The sequence below is a fragment of the Acomys russatus genome, chromosome 1, assembly GCF_903995435.1.
Source record: "Acomys russatus chromosome 1, mAcoRus1.1, whole genome shotgun sequence".
NCBI classification, from domain to species: Eukaryota; Metazoa; Chordata; class Mammalia; order Rodentia; family Muridae; genus Acomys; species Acomys russatus.
Window position 1 is genome coordinate 25265984 of NC_067137.1, and position 20591 is coordinate 25286574.

Genomic DNA, 20591 nt, shown 5'->3' on the forward strand with positions numbered 1-20591 from the left:
TGTGTAGCCTTGGCTGTCCTGGACTCACTTTGTAGACCACACTGTCCTCGAACTCACAGTGATCTGCCTGCTTCTGCCTGCCTGAGTGCTGGGACTAAAGGTGTGTGCATCACCGCGCCCAGCAAGGAGAACAATTAAACTGTAAAGCTGTGTCAAGAATGACAGACAAGAAGAAGAACATTTGGAATTGAAAGGACAGGCTAACACAACGCAAATCAGCTTAGCTATAGAGGAACCGATGCTTTGAAGCCTGAGAAACTCAGTTAGGATCCCAGCATCCGATTACAGGTCATGCACACCTGCACTCCCAGCGCTCGGGAGGCAGCCAGGCAGTCCCTAGAGGCCTCGTCCTAAAACTCCAGGCTAGCCACACTCAGGAGCTCTTGGTTCAATGAGAGACCATGTCTTTTTAAAAAATTAATAAATAAATAAGATGCAGAATGGAGAAGACACTTGATGTTGACCTCTGACCTCTACATGCACACACAGGCACATGTACCCCCCCAACATCTACATACAAAATGAGTGTGCCGCTGGCAGGAGATGCTGCTGGCGATAGAGCACACACTGAGCATGCGTGAGCTCTTATGTTCGTCCCCAGCACTACAAAAACAAGTCTCTTATCTGATCATGGTGCTGATGCCTGTAATCTTAGAACTTGGGAGGCTGAGGCAGGAGGATTGCTGTGAGCTCCAAGCCAACTTGACTTGTAAGTAACACCTTCTTTAAAAAAAATAAGGATAGCCAGGCATGGTAGCCCCTGCCGTTAGTCCCAACACTCAGGAGCAGAGGCTGGCAGGTTTCTGGAAGTTTCATGCCACTTTGCTCCACAAACCGAGTTCTAGGACTGCAGAGAGAGCCCCTGCCTCAAAAAGTAATAAGAATGAATAAGAATAATTAAGCTGTTAGTACAGATGCCGCAGCAGCATATTAAAGACATTAGAGGATAGCTATGGAATCAAACATATATAGATCCAAATAGCACACCTGCCATCAAAAAACTATGTACATACACGAACAGATTCCTTAACTTTCAATGCTTCAATTTCTCTAAATGTAAATTTAGAATAATAATAGCTTCTACCTCAGAGTGAGGAGAGATGATGGTACTTAATGGGTGTCAGGCATCTGTGGAAATGCCTGCCTGACTCCGGTTCACTTAATCCTCAAAACAGTCCAGTCAGGCACCAGAGAGATTTGCAGAGTGTGCGGAGGGTAGAAGTCAGTCAGAAGAGAGAAGAGTTGCAACGGATGGAGCCCTGGCTCTGTGGTAGAACACTGCGCTCCTTGCTCCATAAACTGGTGCTGTAATCTGTCATTTCAAAATGCCCTAATGGAAAAATTGGAAATAGAACCCTTCGGTCTCTAAAAAAGATATTATGCAGCTGGGCCAGATGCCCAGGATGGACTCAGCCAGGAGGAAGGACCAGCCAGCGCTGATGAAGTGCAATGACCCCTTTCCCTTCTAGTGTTGGAGGCATTTGGGTTAGATGTGAAAAGTAAGTTTTGTTTTAAGCCAGATCTCTAGTAGCCTAAGCTGTCACGGACCAGCTCAGTTGGGGACAGGTTCTTGGGATCAGGAGTTCTCGAAGCGTCGGTGGACAAAGATAAGGCGGGTGACAAACAGAGACAAAACCGAGCATTGAGTTTGCATCTGAGTGTATTTTGCAGCCAAGCAGTCTAAATTTGTATACATACATTTCAAAAGCGGGGGGTGGGGGTGGGAGGGTGTTGTGGTTACATTTTCCCACAGAGTAGATTCAAGGAAGTCAGTGAGCAATCAAGTATACACAGTAAGGTTCAGAATGTAAAGTTACTGTGTTGTCGTATTTTGAATTACAACTTTGCATGTAACAATGCAGTGTACAGAATACACAGCAAAGACGTCGTCACTTCTAAGTTACTGGCTTGATATCAAATGCATGTGCTCCCTTTGTCCAGGGTCAATGTTCTCTCCCTAACAAAACTCATGCCCAGCACCTGTGTGCCAAGACCGTTTTTCTTTAGTTCCCTTTTCTAATATCTGAGCACCACTCTCTAGAGGTTTTTTTTAAAAACACTCTATTTCTTTGTAAGCTATAATATAACTTATTAACTAATGATTAATCCCTAGTCATGTTTCTTTTAATAAGTGGGAGTGAAGTAGAACTACTCTGGTCCTGGACAGCCCCTGGCTGCAGCCCCACGTTAGAGCCGTCTCATAGCAACGTGGTTGTGCTTGAAAAGTCCTGACTTGGGAGTTAAGAAGAAAGAATAGATATCAGCACACTGAGAGGAAAGAACTGCAATCAGTTACTGTTAGGATTCTGCGAAAGCCCGCCTAACTGTGACGTCACTGCTTACCTGCCAGGGGGTGTGGCCCTGCCCAGTGCCATATAAGAGGACAGACACATGGCTCTCTCTCTCTCTCTCTGGCTCTCTCTCTCTCTCTCTCTCTCTCTCTCTCTCTCTCTCTCTCTCTCTCTCTCTCTCTCTCTCTCTCTCTCTCCCTCCCTCCCTCCCTCCCTCCCTCCCTCCACACATATGTCTTCGGAGACAGTTCCTGTATCTCCCTATTAAACTTATAAGTGGATCTGTTGGCGTGGTGTGACTTCATCCCTCTGTACAGCTCCACCATTCATCTATAACCTCTGCCGCTCAGCTTTTTACAGTTACTCCTGGAAAAAACATCAGCCCTAGTCCAGGAGGCTCTCACCTGTCGGGTTTTGAAGCCTCAGGCCGTGTGGTATTTGTCACACAGACTCCACTGGAGGGGTTGTGACACCAAGTGGTTAGTCCGCCATTTGCAGTAGGAGCTAGATTTTATTTCAAGATCAGAAACCTTTAGTGGTGGTGCCTTAGACGACCACAGTAGGTGCAGTGATGGACACACAGTGTGTCTAAGACAGGGTCTCCATAGCCCAGGCTGGCTTCAGTCTTGCTGTGCAGCTGAGGAAGATCTGAGCATCTGGTCCTCTGGCCTGTCACTCCCATATTCTTTTTACTTACTTTTTTGAGTTGCCAAGGATCAAACTCATGAATATAAGACTGTAAGATGAGCACTCCAGCAAGTGAGCTGTACCTCAGGGTTAGCACCGGCCACTTTTAAATCGAGACTTTCATAGCACGGGCAGTTAAGCAGGGGAGAGTGGCGTTGTTTCTTCCGGGTTTCAACTCTGGTTATGTTGCTCCTTGTTTCAGAGTTTCCACTGTCTCTCCTGTCCCTGCTCAATAGGTTCAGATCATTAGCTTGTATTGAAAGGCTCATCCTGGGCTGGCCTAGTCCATACTTGCTTCTCTCTCTCTCCCTCCCTCCCTCTCTTATTTACAAAAGTCTCAGCTTCCTTAAATCGTGGTCCTTGCCCAGAGCTTGGCTTTGTTGTGCTAGCCACTCTGTCTGAGGTAATTCATCATTCAGCGGCATCCATTCTTCAGAGTTGAACTTTGATCATTTAAGTATAAAATTGTCTTGGGCTCCTCTAAACCATCACTGCACTCAGTACATATTCTTTTTATGGGGCGTTTCCAATTCTGCAGCATCTTATTAGGTCCTGGGGCAGGATCTGTGTTTTGCTCTTTGTCTCTGTCAGCTCCTGGCCAAGTGCCTTTCTTGGAAAGTTGTGGAAGGATTGTAGGCATCATCCCAGGTGAAGGCAGTCTTGGCGGGTTTTGCCTTGGGCTCTGCCGCTTGAAAACACCACAGATACTCCACTGAGACTGACATTGCTGTAGACTGGGAGGAACCATCCTGGGTCCAGAATTCAGGGAGCTGATGGGGGGGAGGGGGCACTGGGACTCCAGCCAGGCTATTGTGTTTCTAATCTAGCAACGATGGGAGGAGGGAAGCCAGAGTAGGAGCTAGAGATTGCTTGTGTGGGAGAGAGAGACAGAGACAGAGACAGAGACAGACAGACAGACAGACAGACAGACAGACACAGGCACACACACACATGCGCGCGCGCGCGTGCAGTGTATGGGGAGGGGGTAAGGCTGCAGATTCGGAAGATGAGCGCTCGTGGATTGGGGAGAGGATCAGCGTTCAAGCCAAAGACACCTGGGGATCCATCCCATGGAACTGATACAGAAAGGTTTATTCCCTTTAACCCTTTTTCCCTCTTGTATAGGATAATTGGGTTGTATAATAAAGTCCAATAGTTAAGAAACTGAGCCAAGAGTTGGATATGAACCCCTAAATAACTGTGACAAACCAATGACAAAATTTAAGGAAACACTGATTTTTTGTAGCAACTCAATTTTATGTTGTCTTTTAAAAAAGTAATTGTCTATGTATTTCTAAGAGCATGAAGAGAAAGAATATGTGGCATAGAACTGTCTTCCAGAAATACCAACGATGTGCCCTGGAGTGTGAAGATGTCCTTTTAAGATCACAAATTGAATTGTTTTAATAATGTGCCACTGTTAGACCTTGAATGAATCCATGTTGCAGTGTGTGTCTGTATATTTGTAGAGAAAGGGAAATGACAATTGAAATCTTACTTTAAAAGCTTAGGACTGGGCCCTGCCTGTGTTGCACCACTACTGTATCTTTTTTGAGAGAAATAACAGTGTTTCCCTGTTGTGAAAGTTAATTTTGACAATGTTTCACATTCACCAGGTTTTTTTTTTTTTTTCTGTATTATTTGCATCCCCAGATATTTAGTACATGTAGACTTGTGCATGGCTTGGGCATTCAGAGATAACAGAATGGTGAGTCAATTTTAGTTTCTAAAGCCATGAAAAGTTGCTTTGAGACTGAACAGTTCTGAGTTATTTATAACAACATCCATTGTCCATGTTTCTTTCCCTACTGTAAAAGAATTGGTCAGTTTCTTCATTAAAGCAGCAAGAAATTAATTAAAAAAAAAAACTGAGCCAAAAGAAAATGCTTGAAAACACTAATTGAATGAATACCTACAAAGGCAAAATGTATTAAATTAATTGATTTTTTTTTTTTTTTCAGTAGCAAACTTGAAAGCTGAAGGAACAAGGAGGCCATTGCCTTTGGAGCAGTTGATGAGTCTCAGAAAACACACTAGGGGATGGGGAGATGGGTTGGTAGGGGTACAGTGTTTGCTTAGCTCGAGTGAAGCCATGGTTTGTTCCGCAACTTGGCAGAAACTAGCCTTGGATGCTAGCACTCTGGGTAGAGACAAGGATTAGAGGTCAAGTCTCCCTTGGCTATAGAGTGAACTTGAGGCCAGTCTGGGTTATACGAGGCCCTGGAGAATATCGTTCTTACATTCCAGGTATACAAACAGCAAGACAGGGTAGGCAAGTCCTCAAGTCCTCAATAGTCCCTGCTTCACAACTATGTCTGTCAGATAGATATACTGGGCCAGAACACTGAATATGATGCTTCAACGTGTTAGAGAGTTTTGAGTGACTATTCAGGCAGCAAAGTGTCTCTGTCATTTTTATTTTGGAAGCTGCTAACCTGCACTTCCTGTTTACCAAAATAATTAATTTTATTTCTCCTCAAATCTCTGATGGGGTTCAAGACAGATAGTTTAATTTACAAGTAAGCTTAATTGTTTAGGAATTAAGATGCTTTTAGGCTGATAGAGAGTAAAGGTGGGCTTTTCATTAGACTGAAAAGGGGAATTGTGGAGGAATGCTCTGAGTGGATGTAGCAGTTGTCAGTAAAGCACTGTTTAGCCAATCAGCTGGACAGAATGACAGGAAGTGGAAGGCGGGGTTTCCAAGGGAGGAGAGGAGAGCTGGTAGTTGGGCAGTTGACAGTTGGGGAGAGAAACCTCCCAAGGAGGATCAGATTGGCAAGTGATTGGGATATATATAGGTTTTGAGGCCATAGGATTAGAGTAGTTTAGTTTGGTTTACTAGTAATTAGTAGTAGTTTAGATTCTGCCCAGCATAGTGCTTGCAGCTTTAAAATACACTATAGTCTCATTGTATCAGTTATTTGTGCCCTAGGCCATACTGATAAGTTAATTGCAACAAATTGGCACCTGACGGATTTAGTGTACACACACCTGTGAAATACAGTACTTTGTCATAGTTTGACCGTGGCACTAGCTCCCAGAGAGATAACCCAAATAATAAAATAAAGACTGCTACAGTCCCTCTCCAAGTCACTATGGCAGAAGCCTCCTGGAGCCTCTTTGGCTTTATTTTGGCTTTTGTTGTTCAGGGAAAAAAACAGAAAGCTGAGAGATGCCAAGCTAATTTACCAACAATGGGAAGGAAAGAAGGAACAAAACTCTTCCCCATAAGAGTTCATAGTTGTCCTTTCTAAGGTCTAGAGCTGGTTTGAGCCGCTGAAGGACAGCGCTGCCTATGCGCTCTTTGTCTCCTACTAAGAGCCTGTTGTGTCTACTCCTTGCACTCTTTGCCCATAGAAGACTAGGGTGACGGCTGCAGTGGGTGTCAGGTTGTTAGAAAGCTGCTGATGCACACAGCTGGGTCATCCTTTCACCCTTTTGCATACAGAGTGCTGTCACTTGTCTGCAGTGGCCTGCAGAGTACATCATTGTCTTTGGACTGGCTGAAGGCAAGGTAAAGGAGGGGAAGGGAAACACGCGGTAGGTGCTGGGTGGGGACAATGGTCCTGGGTGGGGAGTGGGGGCAGCACAGCTCATCCTTTGCCCTGGAGCCTAAGTGTGAGCTGCAGAAGAGTGCACAGGGACCAGTTTTGTACACTTTGGATTATTGTCTTTCTCTCAGGGCCTGGGTGAAATTAAAAGTAGTCTAGCCAGACGTGTGTGTACTTTTTGATTTTTCAGGTTCGCTTAGCAAACACTAAAACTGGCTGGTCATCTACCACCTATGGGACAGATTCTTATGTGGTGGCACTGACAACCAAGTGAGTACAAACAGGAAGACTTGGAAATGTCAGGAAGAAGCTGCATTTGACAGAAAGGGGCCTTTGAGCGAGGTCAGTCTCTGGCTCTAAGTTTGCCTTTCTGCCTTTACTCTTCAGCTGCTCTGGGAAAGGGATCCTGTCGGGTCACGCAGACGGCACCATCGTCAGATATTTCTTTGATGATGAGGGCTCTGGAGAGTCACAGGTATGAATAGAGCATACTGTGGGGTGGGTGGACATTCCAGGAGCCTCCTGGGGGAGCTGCATGTGTGAGCGCCATGACTGAGCTGGGGGAGGAGGCTGGAAGAGCGGGGTCTTGGAGGGAGACATTCGGATGCCGCCACACAGAAGACTGTGTTAGGAGGCTAGAGGTTACTATTTATAGGGAGGAGTGGGTGGAAGGGACCTTGAGAGGGAGGAAATAAAGACTGTAAAGAGGACAAAAAGTGAAAATGATTTACATTTATGTAAATATATATGTATACACAAATACATATATATATATACATGTTTATGTAACACATAGACATACAAATGCATAGGGGAAAAACAGGGCAGCAAGATAGCTCAGCAAGTCAAGGTGCCTGGTGCCAAATATGACAGAACCTATGCAGTGCAAGGAAAGAAGTGACTACTGCGAGTTATCCTTTGTCCTTCACCCCTGTGTATACACATGCAAATGCACACAAACACAGAGACACACACACAGAAACATACACACAGACATATACACACACAGGCATGCACATGCACACGCCAAACATATACAAAGAAATAAAATGTTGAAAAGTCAACTATTTTCTTGGAAAAAGAAAAGACAAAGTGAAACTTTCATGTTTTACTCTGTATAATTCAGTACTGTATATAAATCATTTACATTGTGAGTTACCAGTGTAAAATGTAGCCTCTTTGAAAAAGAATCCATACGCTCTCTTGGGCCTAGACAGAGTTGGTTACTGAGTGCTGTCTCCCTTTGGGCGGCTTTACTAGTACATAGCTGAGATCTGCAGCACACCCATCCGCAATTTCCATAGAGTACAAAGTCAGCACATATGTGTATATGGTATGTGTGTGTTCATGATATGGAGGATGATTTGTGAAGTCTTTAGGATTAGGGTGTGTCTGTGTGGGAAAATGTTGACAGGAAGATTTTTATTTTTCCTGCAGGGCAGGATGGTCAAGAATGCGTGGATCAGCTGCTAGGAATGAGGAGTTTCTGGGGTGACAACCTCAAAGACAGACCAAAAGGTTCTGTTGCAGGGGAAGTTGGTTAACCATCCATGCCTGCCCTATGCCTTGGCCTGGGCAACCAACAGCATCATGGCTGCTGGCTGTGACCAGAGGATTGTGGCCTATGGGAAGGAAGGCCACGTGCTACAGACCTACAGAGGTCTAGCAGAGACCCTCAGGAGCGGGAATTCACCACAGCTGCAGCGAGTCCTGGAGACCAATCTGTGGTGCTGGGAAGTTTTGACAGGTAGGTCCCCCGCCTGCTGCATCTTCTGTCTTCTCGTTCTGTGAACTCTCTGTGCCAGACATGTTGTTCTGAACCACAGCGGGAGCCTGTTGAAAGGGATTCTCAGATTGTCACCCTGGAACCCCACAGCAGAATTCACCCCCTTCTCCATGTTTCTGCTGCCTCTTTGAGACTTTGAGATCATCTTGCTGTACCCTAGTTGTTGCTTCTATTTTGAGGGGTCCTTGAGAGGAAGGCTTTTAATCTCCAGTGCCTACGCTGTCATCTGGTGTGTGATGTATAGCCACTGTTTGGTGAGCCAATAAAGAACGAAATGGCAGATAAGCAGCTAGGTCCAGGTCCCCTCTCTGTCAGTCCTCTGTGTCTCTCTCAGTCCTGTGTGCCTCCTGATGTTCCTTTCTTCTCTGATTCTTGTATTTTCTTCTTTCCTCCTCCTGTATTCCTGGCAGTTCATTTCTCTCGTTTGTCCTGCTTTTTCTACTTCCATCCTTTTGTGTTGTTTTTGATTTTTGAGATAGGGTCTCACTCTGTAGCCCTGACAAGCCTGGAACTCACTAGGTAGACCAGGCTGGCCTCAAACTTGCAGTGATCCTCCTGCCTCTGCTCCCGAGTGTGTGATTACAGGTGTGCAGCATCACACTGGCATCCTTCATCTTCCTGTTTTCTTTTGAATCTTCTTATCCTCTCCAGCTGGTCTGTCTCGCTCTGTTGTTTTGCATCTGTTTCCCTTTCAGACAGAATGAGACTGGCTTCTTTTAGCTGCTCAGCCTCCATCTCTTCTAAAAGCCACATACCTTTCTAGGCTTCGGGTGTTCAACTGGAGTCCTTGAAGAAGCATCTGGGAAGAGGCCAAGCCCAAGGAGATTGCCAACTTACACACTGTCACTGCCTTGGCCTGGAAGCGGGATGGCTCACGACTCTGTGCGGTGTGTTATCAGTGGCCCCTGTCTGTACTGGTGGTTGCCTCCAAACTAGACTAAAATACTCGCCTGAGCCTAGAGAAGTAATTCTCTGCCTGTAATTTTTCTGATGTGATCATTTCTTTGTTCCTCTTCTGACACACCGGTTCTTCATTCAAATCCTCAATTTCCATTGCTTTAGGAGATTCTGTTTTGAGCCTGAAAGGTTGTTCTGCATGAAGCCTTTGCTCACGAATTAACACTGTCGGTTCCTCAAGTGGAGATGTTTGCTGTAAGATTAATTCTGCAGAATTCATTTCAACAATTGCCATTGGTATCAATTCCATAGGTGTTTCCAGCTCTTGAACATGAGGTCTTGGGAGTAAATCCAAACACTCCTTTACTTTAATGCTTGATCTTGTGGTGACTCCGATTGGTTCTATAACCTGGGGACATGGTCCTGGTGTGAATACAGTCTTTATAACTAGACAGCCTGGCAATTGTATTCTTTCTAAAATGTGATGCGTTGGCTCTGTGATTAAGTTCTTAGACTGCACATTTTGTAGCCAAAGGCTTGGACAAATTCTGAACATATCACATCATCCATTCTGCAAGTCAAATTCTCATATTTTGACACTTGAGAGGTAGGCTCTGGTATCATGACAGACTTTATAACCTGTAGTGGTGGTCCGGGATCGCTTTCACAGCTTCAGAAACCTTTGGGAGAGCAACTGATCAAGTAACCTTAAGCTGTGTCTTTTCAGATTCTAAAACTTGATCTAGTGGTTTTGCACTAATCCTTAGTTTGTAACCAGCCCTCAGGAGCCTCTAACCTTGACCCTAAGAGCACTCGGGCACTTGGCTTCCTGTCCCTACTGCCTGCGCAGGGGAATGGTCTGGGAGCTAAGCCTCGCCAGGTAAGAAAAAAGACACTGCTGCACTGCTACATTACAGAGTTCATAAGAGGATGGAAGAGGATGATGGGAACAGACATTACCCCATGGGGTGTGCTCAGGCAGCCAGATGGCACCTGCTACTGCCAATCCCTCCTTCATGGCCAGCTTGTGCATCTGAGCTGTTCCAAAGCGACCCTGTATCTCAGTGTGCCTGCTCTGGCTCCTCTCAGAGTGACTGCTGCAGCGCTCAGAAGGACTGGAGTGAGTCTGCAGATGAGTCTGGAAGGCCTGTGTGGCCTGGTATTACAAAGAATGTAGTGCGTTCCTTCCAGAAGATCTATGGCTTTTCCTGGCAGAGGGCCTGGAAGAGGTTCTTTCAGAGAGACTACCATGGCTCCTTTCAGAAGAACTGCTTTGTGTCCTCCGGGTGGGATTAAGATAGACCCTTTTTGAGGGACTGGGACATCTCTGAGGAGAGGGACTCTGTAGGCTCCTCCCAAAAAGGCTGTGTGGACTCTTTGCAGAGGGACTGTGTCCTCTTCTCTCTGGAGGACCGTGATGCTCCTCCCTGAGGGACTCCGAGGGCTTCTCTTAGAAGACTGTCATGTCACCTGGTTTTCTTTCAGAGCTGGATGACGTAATGGAGCATCTGACTTAACAGGAAGTAGATCTGCATCTTGATATGAAGGCACATGGGTGTCAATCTGTGCAAAAGATGCACTAGGAAGCCGAGGGTAATTATCGAGTCATACCCAGTTAGTCAAGCTCTCTGCATGTTGATCCGTGTAGACATATTAAACATGGATATTGACACTTCCCCAAGTGAAGCTTCACCGTGATGTAGTAAGAATTATGAAAAATGTTTTGTCAAATGTTTTGACATGCTACTTTTGCATTCCTAATATACATTGCAATAGATTGTAGTGTCCCCTCTCAGAGACATTTCAGTGAGTTCTCTCAGAGAGGCTGCGCTGGGTTCTTTCAGGCTTATTACACAAGGCTCTCTCCCTGAAGAAGCCATGATGTTCCCCCTCCTGTGTGTGCTTCTCTTTAAGGTGACTCTGAGGGTTCTCTTCAAGAAGGAGTCAGGCACTACTCTCTCTTGGGCCTGAAATTTGGCTCTGACATTAGAACAGTTCCTAGACTCTGGGCTGGAGATGTCATCACTGTGGTTTTTCTTGACATTAGCCTGGATAGACATGTTTCTTTCGGAGATCCTGGTCTTCTGCCACTGCAGAGGGCTGGGTTGGAGAGCGCTCACTTGTTTTGGCTGTTGAGCTTGTGTGCATTGGTCACTTGTCCCTGCAATTTGTCCTCTTGCTTGGGGATCGAACCTGTTGTCCTATGCTTGACAACTGGTGTGCTGGCTCCTCTTAGGCAGGACTCCTTGGCTTTTTGTTTGGGGTGTAAATTTTTGCTTGAGCACAAATTGTCTGGCCTTGTCCTGTCCTCAGGCTTTTGTCCAGAATTAATCACGACTCTATTTGCTGTTTTTAATATCTGCCTTAGGCCCTGAAAAAGCAGTTGGATGAACTTGGGCTGAGAGGATTTTTTAGGCTGTCTCTTTGAAGAAACGGTGGTTGTTTGAGCGGGTGTAATACTCTTGTAGAGGTTTGTGTTTGGTGTTTTAGGTCTTTAGTGGTTGTCTTGGTTGGCTCTGTTAAATCAGAGGTCTTCCTGAGGCTTGATTTGGCTTGTTTTCCATCCTGATCACTCTCTGATATGGAGTGAACCTGACAGAATTCCTAGTCTTTGGCCTCTGTCTTTGCTACCACACCTCTGCTGCCCCACTGTTTTTGTCTATTGTGCGCTTGTACAGAAGCGGGAGACTGGGATGATGTGGACTGGAAATCTTTTAGGAGGAGGACAGGAGGTTCCTGTCATGGTGGTGATGTGGAGCCCTTCCCTGTATCCGCTTGGTTTCTTCCTCGGTACTTTAAGACTTGAGATCTTTTCCCAGTTCGCAATGTAAAAATGAGATGCAACAGAATCTCACCATGGCCTTCGGGCGCTTCAGAAGTGGAGCTGTGGGTAGATAAGAAGACGGGGCTCCAAAGCAGACTGGAACTTATGACCACAATTCATTCCTGACCATCGGCCACACAGTAAGCAGATGGGATATTTTAGGACAAGACCTGACACTAGAGGCAGAGGGACATTGTTGGTATTTGACTCCTTAGGAGTTTTGCTGCTATTTCTAGCTGCAGGTCTTTTAGCAGAGGGAGCTGTTCTGAGATATCAGTCCTGACTTCAGGGAGAGAGCACTTGCCTTTAGGGAAAGTTGAGACTCAAAAGTCCTTGCCTGCGAATCACTCTGTGAGGTTTTACTTTGCTCCCTGGAAACAGGATGATCTTCCATTTTTGAAAGTATCATATGAGTAGACTCTGGACTCACTGAGGCAGGAGACTGGGGCCCTGCACATGAGACAGGTTCCTGCTTCGAGTCCCTTTCCTTTCTTCCCAATCTAGTGCCAGAGCATTGCTGCAGCATGGAAGAGGTGGAGCCGCGTGTCCACATCTTTAAGGCCATTCTCTTCTCAGGACCATGGCAGAAAATATCTCTCTGAATATAGATCTTACCCACTCAAGTCTGTGAAACAGTCCTTGGAACCCTCTCTAGCAGGCTCCGGGAAAATTCCATCAGTTCAGCTGGAACCCCAAATAAATTCTGGATAGCTCGACAGATGTCCATAGTGGATCCTTCTATTAAAAATGGCTGAGAGCAAAGCTTCCTTTCCATCGTGGTTGCCAGAACATTCCCCAGCATTAGCATACTGGAGAGCTGTTTCCTAGGTAGTCGCTGCCTGCAGACACAGCTTTCCCAGACATTCTGTCATTTGCCCAGGAAAGAACAGGTAGGGCTTGTTCGAGTCCTGTCTCAAAAAGCCAAAAATAAATAAATAAAGCTCAGTTATGTTAATGCAAACATGGTTTTGTTTTAATCGCAGGTGTGAGATATAGGGCTGATTCAGAATGTCCACAGTCGCAAACTGTGGGCTCTGAGAGGTGCTCTTTGCCAGCTGCACATAGTTTAATTCTGAGGACTCTGGAGAGAGGGAGGCTCTGAGAAAGAAGAATGCTAGTGCTCTCTCTCCTCCACCCTGCACTCTCCCTCCTCCACCCTGCACTCTTCTTCCTCCACCCTGCACTCCCCCTCCTCCACCCTGCACTCCCCCTCCTCCACCCTGCACTCCCCCTCCTCCACCCTGTACTCCCCCTCCTCCACCCTGCACTCCCCCTCCTCCACCCTGCACTCCCCCTCCTTCATCCTGCTCCTCCTGGTTGCTGTTGCTACAGTTTGAGAAGAAGTAGGAGATATCCAGAAACAAATATTGGACTTCCCCACAGAACCCAACGACCCTAACCAGCAGGAAGTAGCTAAAGGGCACTACACCCCATCTCCCCACTAACCTTTCTCTCCTACCTGGTATTGGGGTGTTGGAAGGTATTAAGAGGGATGTGGAGTAGGAAGAAAAAAATATAAGGAACCCAAATAAAATAGGATTAAAAAGGGCGCTTTAACTCTCTTATCAAATTCTTTTCCCGAAAGCCATCTGCATGGCAGAACTCCTAGGCAGCAATCCAACATCTAGTACATTCTTCCTCAGTGTCTTCTTAATATAACCCTAACGCTGCTGCTGCTGCTACAGCCACCACTACCACCACTCCTCCTCCTCCTCTTTCTTCCTCTTCTTTTTCTTCTGTCTCTTCCTCTTTTTTTTTTTTTTTTTTTTTTTTAGACAGCAGTCCTTGCTGTCCTGGATCTCCACATGTTGGTCAGGCTGACTTTGATCTCAGAGAGATCTTCCTGCCTCTGTCTCCCAAGCACTGGGATGGAAGGTGCGCACTACCACGCCCAGCCTAAAGCTTCTAAAGTGAATTGAGAGAAAGACATGCTGTCTCAACTCCCCCTTCCCTCCAGTCATTTCCTCCTATGGCCCAGAGGCTAAGCATTTATACAAACATACAGGGGTTCAGCATGTGGAGAAGTGAGGTCCAGGATACAGTGGCTATTACCTACCTCTGTCTTGGGTGCCACCTGCTTCTGGCTCTGATTCCAAGAAAACAGCTCCCAAATTCCTCAAACTAACAAACTGAGAAGTATAAAGCTGAGACTGGCAGGCAGTGGGATACCCAGCTCCCAAACTAGCGCCATTACTCAAGCCTATGCCTCTCTCAACTGAAGCGCTTCTGTCTCCAGGCTGAGATTCCATGACATCACAGTAGGCACACAGTCAGTGTGCACGCTCAAGTCCCAGCCACTGCCCTTCCCTGTGGTTGCCCTCTGTCTGAGATGTCTGATAGCCAAAGCTCAGGGAAGAGTCCATGCAGGAATCTTCTGGGGCCTAGCTACATAAACTGTCATTAAGGGAGGAGTGATGAGGCAAAGTTTCAAAGGGCTTCCAAAATGGCTTGTTCTGACTCACATTTTCTTTGGAGTCGGCCACTGTCCTAAGTTTGGACTGGGTACACTGCCATAAATTTCACACTGGAGGTTAGAACAGAGTCAAAGTAGAATCGAAGAGAGTTAGGACAGCTGAGGTGGGAACCCACATAGACTTTGAGGTGCTTGGTTTTCTAAGACTACGGGTCTCCATGTTCTCTAGTTTCTGTGGCCCTGAGACACATCACAGTGAGTAGTGGCCTTCGAGGAGCACCCTCCTCTTAGGGCCTCCTGTCTCACTGCCACATTTATAGTTTTTATTTTGGAATAACAACAAAAGCTGAACCAATCGTACAGTGAATCCCATTGACCCTTGCTTGTGAATCCTTAACATGGGTATTTTGCCTGCACCTGTGTGCACCACATGCATGCTGGAGAGCCAGAAGAGGGCATCAGATCCCCTGGAACTGGAGCTGCAGACAGTTGTGAAGCACCAGGGGGCGCTAGGACAAGGCTGAAGTCCTCTGCCAGAGCAGCCAGTGCTCTTAACAGCTGAGCCATCTCCCCAGCCCCATTCTTAGCATCTTATATAGCTTTAGCACACTTGTAACGACCACGAGACTAACATGGGAGATGGAGGTGGGAGGATCCAAATTCAAGGTCATCCTTGGCTCCACTGCAAAGCCAAAGCCAGTTTGAGCTACACAAATCATCCTATCTCAAAAAAAAAAAAAAAAAAAAAAAAAATCAGTACATTTACTATTAGTTAAACTCCAGCCTTTATTTGGATCTCATATTTCTCCACAAATGTTCAGGGTCTAATCTGTAGTGCCATGCTGGTGAACATCCAGCCCAGAGTCCTCTGAGTCCTAGGCAAGAGCTTTATCACTACGGGGGAGGGATCCCTAAATGTGAGTGTCTGCGATGTTCTCTGTACGCTTAGACTGAGACTGTGCGTTTGGGGTGGGTGGGGTGGGGAGCACACAGCAGTGGCACGCCCTTCTTATTCCAGCACATCAAGACTGATGTGCTATCAACTTGTGACCCCAGGGCCAGGTACTTTTAGGCTGGTGCGTGCTGCATTTCTCTACCTGAAGTTACCATTTCCCTTTGTTCATACTTTGCTCCTGGAAGTGGTCTCTAGATCTCCTATTGGAGGTACAGGGGCTAGCACGACTGAGTCCCCATGTCCTGGAGGAACAACATAACGCACATATTACTTGAAATTCTTGTGCACGAAACATTTGCCTCCCCACATTCTATTTGTTCATTTATATTTATTGCTTTGGATGCATACATATGTCTCGTGCTTTGGGTTACGGCTCAATACTGTCATTATTCATCTTGGTGCTTGATTTCTTTGTTTTGTTTTGTTTTGTTTTATCTGTGGTAAGGTCTTCTGCCTGCTTGCTTTTGATATATCCCATCATTGTGGAGTTGGGGACCCTATAAACAGAGCTTATCTTCTGAGTCTTTCACTCTGTAGCCCTCAGTCACCAGCTGAAAAGAGACCCAGTTCTTCCCTCTCCCATGAGGGGAGTGTTTTATAACTAGCAGCCGCTCCTGCTAGCCCTCCCTCTCCACCCCAGGGCAGGTGCATGGATAAAAAGTGGCAAAATGACAGGATGTAGCAAGGAGGTGGCACCTTTGTGGGAGACTGCTGAGGTGGGTGCAGTTGACCTGGTGACCTCAGGTGGGCACCTGAGAGGGCAGACCACAGACTCTGAGGGGTGCCAACGGCTCCACCAAGAGCAGGAGGCAATGGCCGAGCAGAGTGTGGAGAGCATTGCTGAGGTGTTCCCATGTTTCATTTGTATGGAGAAATTGCGAGATGTGTCCTGGTTGCTCCAAGCTTTGTTGTTTCAGCTGTATTAGGCGCTGGCTGACAGAGCAGAGAGCTCAGTGTCCTTGTTGGTGCGCTCCACTCCAACTGCGGGAACTAGTGAATTGTCATTGGGTAGAAGAAGTGACACAGCAGCTTGATATTCTCCAGCTGTGTAGTCTCACCCAACATGAAATGAGAAGAACAAGTGTGAAAAAACACCACACAAAGCTTAGTGTATTTGGCTGGACTTGTAAGAAGTGTATCTGCCATCAGTGTGCACTTTGAGGAGGAAGGCATGGAGGACACACCTTTAAACCTTGGAGAGGATGATTGTCTGGCTAGATACACAGCTGAAAAATAAAATAAGCTCATAACACTCCTGGGTCAGAAGACATGTCTTATTCAAGAAATAGAGCTGTTGGAATCTTTATGTCAGGAGGCAGAACATTGGTTGTGCTCTTGCCGTAAGAGTGAGCTGATTAAGGGCTCAGAGATTCTAATGATGTCTCAGCAAGTTCACCGAAAGCCCATGGCATCCTTCCTTACCATACCTGCTCCACCAGACTTCTCCAGGGAATCGGTACCATCTTATGATTCAGCTACTTTTGTTTTAGGAAACTTCAACACTTTGCCACAGAGAGCAGATCCTGTTGACAGCCCGCCTCTTCCAATTTCAGCACTTTGCTGGAGGTTAAAAGTTTACCTAGATGGAAATGGAGTTGTACATGGCTAGTATTTATCTGTATTTCTGGAACTATCAGCTGGCTGGCATCTGATTTTGAAGTTGGAAAATGCTGGGGCTATAATAGATTTTTCCGTTTGGACTTACTTGCAAATGAACGATACTTGAACCAACAAAATGATACTGTGATTTTAAGGTACATTTCAGGTTATGTTCACCAACATTTTTTTCAAAAATGCAGGGATCAGCACTGGTACATAACTCAGTTGGAAACCGCACAGACTGGTTATAGTCAACAAACAAACAACCTTACAGAGAGATTGACTACTGAGCTGTCTCGAACTCAGAAATCAAGAGATCTGTCACCGCCAGATGATCATCTTAGTTCCCAAAATGACAATCCTCCCGAGACAGGAACTAAGAAGGCTGGGTTGTGCTGACACGCTACCAGAAGGCGGGCCCACTTCAGCCTCTGTAAGAGAGCCCAAAGCAGAGGAAGATGAGGAGGAGAAGAGTCAGAATGAAGAGCATCATCATGAGCTCTCAGATGGAGATCTGGATCTGGATCCTGTTGGGGAAGATGAAGTGAATCACCCCGACGGCAGCAGCTCTTCCGCTAGTTCCACAGCCACAAGCAGCACAGAAGAAAGTGATATTGATGAGGAGACCATGTCCGGAGAGAATGGCGTAGAATATAACAACACGAAACTGGAAGAGGGGAACTCACGGAAGACACGGCTGCGGCAGGACCTCCAGGAAGTAGCCACAGCTATGTGGGTGCCAGCAGCAGGATGTCAAGAAGAGCACATTTGTGCTGTGCCGCTACTAGTAGCTTATTAGACATTGAGCCTTTCATCTTAATACACTTATTGGATCTTAAGGACTGCAGCAGCATGGACCATCCATGGGGTCTACAGCCTCGCCCATCTGCTTCACCTTTGCATCATATTCTCAAAAAGATAAAGATCAAAGGAAGCAGCAGGCAATGTGGCGAGTGCCCTCTAACCTAAAGATGCTGAAAAGGCTGAAGTCCAGTGTACACAGACTGATGTGTAGGCTACACTGTCAGATGTAAAAGGCAGTGATGTTGCTTCTGCAGACATGCAGACAGGCCTTTTCTGTGCTGACCAGGCCGCTCTGGCCACCTGTGGACCTGAAATTTTTGGTAGATTACAGGATTTGGGAATGGAGCTTCTAGCAAAGTCATCAGTTGCCGGCTGTTACATACGAAACCCCACAAGTAAGAAGAATTCACCTTGATCAGCTTGGACCATAGCAGGCAGTCTCTCACTCCAAGAGCCATGGACTCTGGAAAAAATGGCCGTTCAAAGGGAGACTGGCAGGCTTTGTCTGAAGGTTCCCCGGGAAGCTCCCAGTCTGGGAATGGACATAACTCTCCCCGAGCCATGACTCACGGTGTCATTGGGGATATTATGCCCATAAGCAAAGCCTGACAATGCAAAGCTTTGGATTCTGATGCTGTGGTGGTTGTTGTTTTCAGTGGTTTACCTACTGTTGAGAAAAGAAGGAAAATGGTCACCTTGGGGACTAATGCAGAAGGAAGTCGTCTGGAAGGAGTGCAGATGGTAGATGTGGAAAGTCATTCTGAAGCTGGGAGTTATAGCCCACACTCCCTGAAGGAGCCTCGGCTGCCCCTGAGGAAGATTCACGTTCCAGTTTTCCTGGTGGTTAACAAATAGACCCTGAAAATCCCCACTTCAACACTGATGAAGGCATTAGAAGGTAAAGACATGAGAGCCGAGTCGCAAGCCACCTGGGCCCTGAGCTCTGTTGGAAGTTGGTGCTCTAAAAATTCAGCAGCCAGATAGTCAGATCTAGTCTCCTTTTTTATCATCTCTACCTGAAATAGAGATTCTGAAACTCTTAGAAGGTTACACAATATTCTAGTAGGGCGCAGGAGCGCAGGGGGAAGATTTCCTTCTAATGTAATGAACTAACAGTGTAGTGCTCAATTAATTTAGCAAATAATACATTAGCAAAGGCAGCTTGTCTCCTGTAACAGAAAGCCAGCTGAGGGCCAGAAAGTACCTAGAGGCATTGTGTGGGCTCTATCTTGTTCAGCATCGGTGCTCTTCTGTCTTTGGCTGGACATGTGGTTTAGATTGACATATTTTAAGTTTTCGTTAGTTTGTAGTTTCATTAAGCCAATATAATAGTGAACAGAACAATTGCTTATGAACAGATTTTGTTAAGTGGACATTTTACCTGAGTAACTATAGCAACTATAGTAACACTAGACTGAATCTTCTCTCTGAGATATGATGAAATACTAAAGTTTTTTGTTTTCTCACTTGTTCAAGTGCTGGCATACTGGCTAATGACACCTTTCAGTTGTGTAACCCTTACAGGGTTCATTTAAAATAAGTTAAGTCCTTATGAACTGGTTCTATGCATGGTCATATGGACATACATAAGATTACTTAAAGTTTTTTTCTTCTTTTCTGCTTCCTGAAACATAACTGTAGTAAAACAAATATTTTTGCACTACATTTCCATTGGTTGGACATTGACGTCAGTGGATACATTTAAAGTTTTATTAATATTTTCATCTTACATCAACATGAAACTGTGGACAAGGCTTTCTCTCATATTCCTAATTAGCCCAAACCCCAAATGATTGCCAAAGTTTGCCATTGTGCTCCTGCGTTTGTGTTTGAGCTACTATATGTTTGGTGAAAGTTTTGTTTAAAGTTGGCCAAGAGACTGCTGAAAAAGCACGGATGTACATACCCGAGAGTGCTCTCGCCTGCTTGCTGTACTTAGTGACTCTTGTGTACTTCCATGTCTGGTGGCTTGCTAGTGCTGTGACTCATAGCTTGCTTATTTTTTTAACAGCTTGCATTTTTTGTCAGTAAAATTAACTTGAGAAAAAAAATACTTGTCCTCTTAAACACAATAAAGGAGGACAGATAGCACTTAGAAAGGACCATGTGATAATGTATCAAATACATCACAAAATTCTTTTTTCTTATTTAGCTTTAACGAGGGAAACAGAGCCATTTGTTAGCTTATTTGTATCCTGGGACAAAGGCTTCTTTCGGGGTTCATTTTTGGTTAATGCTAATTTTTTGGAACCTAAAGAATCTGCAGGAGTCAGTCCGCTCCAGGATAGGCCTGTAAGTCTACTTCTCTGGCTCCTGCACACAGGGCAAGCTGGATAGAACAAGTAGCCCGCAGAACCCCTGCTGGCTGTTACTGCAGCACGGAGAGCCGAGCAATGGCCCCTCGGGTTTCCCCTTTCCATCTGGAAGGATAAGCCCGGACAGCACTGCACGTCCACATCCGCCACAGAAAGCCCTGTCTGAAGTGCAAAGGTGCTAAGTGTGTGGGGTACAGTTAACCCACCCAGTTAACCTGAGAACGTGCATAGTTACTGTCCAGGACATGAACTCTTTTCTGAAGCCCCGGCCCTTGAGAAATGGGTAAGGATACAGAAAAGGCCTTTCTACCCAAGAGCTACATCCCGTCAGATCAGAGGACAGTGAAGAGTGTCCTATCCTGCCTGAGAGCAACAGGAACTTTATGCTTTGGTTGTCTTATCAGCCCACCAGACCTCATCAGTCAGTGGCCTTGATGAGACTCTACTGATAGAACTCAATAGCCACCAG

At 45.9% G+C, this 20591-nt stretch overlaps 1 pseudogene; it reads left to right on the plus strand.

Annotated features, from left to right (window-relative positions):
* The first annotated feature begins 16216 nt into the window (after positions 1-16216).
* LOC127186695 (E3 ubiquitin-protein ligase TRIM37-like) lies at positions 16217-18709 on the plus strand (annotated as a pseudogene).
* The last annotated feature ends 1882 nt before the right edge of the window (positions 18710-20591 follow it).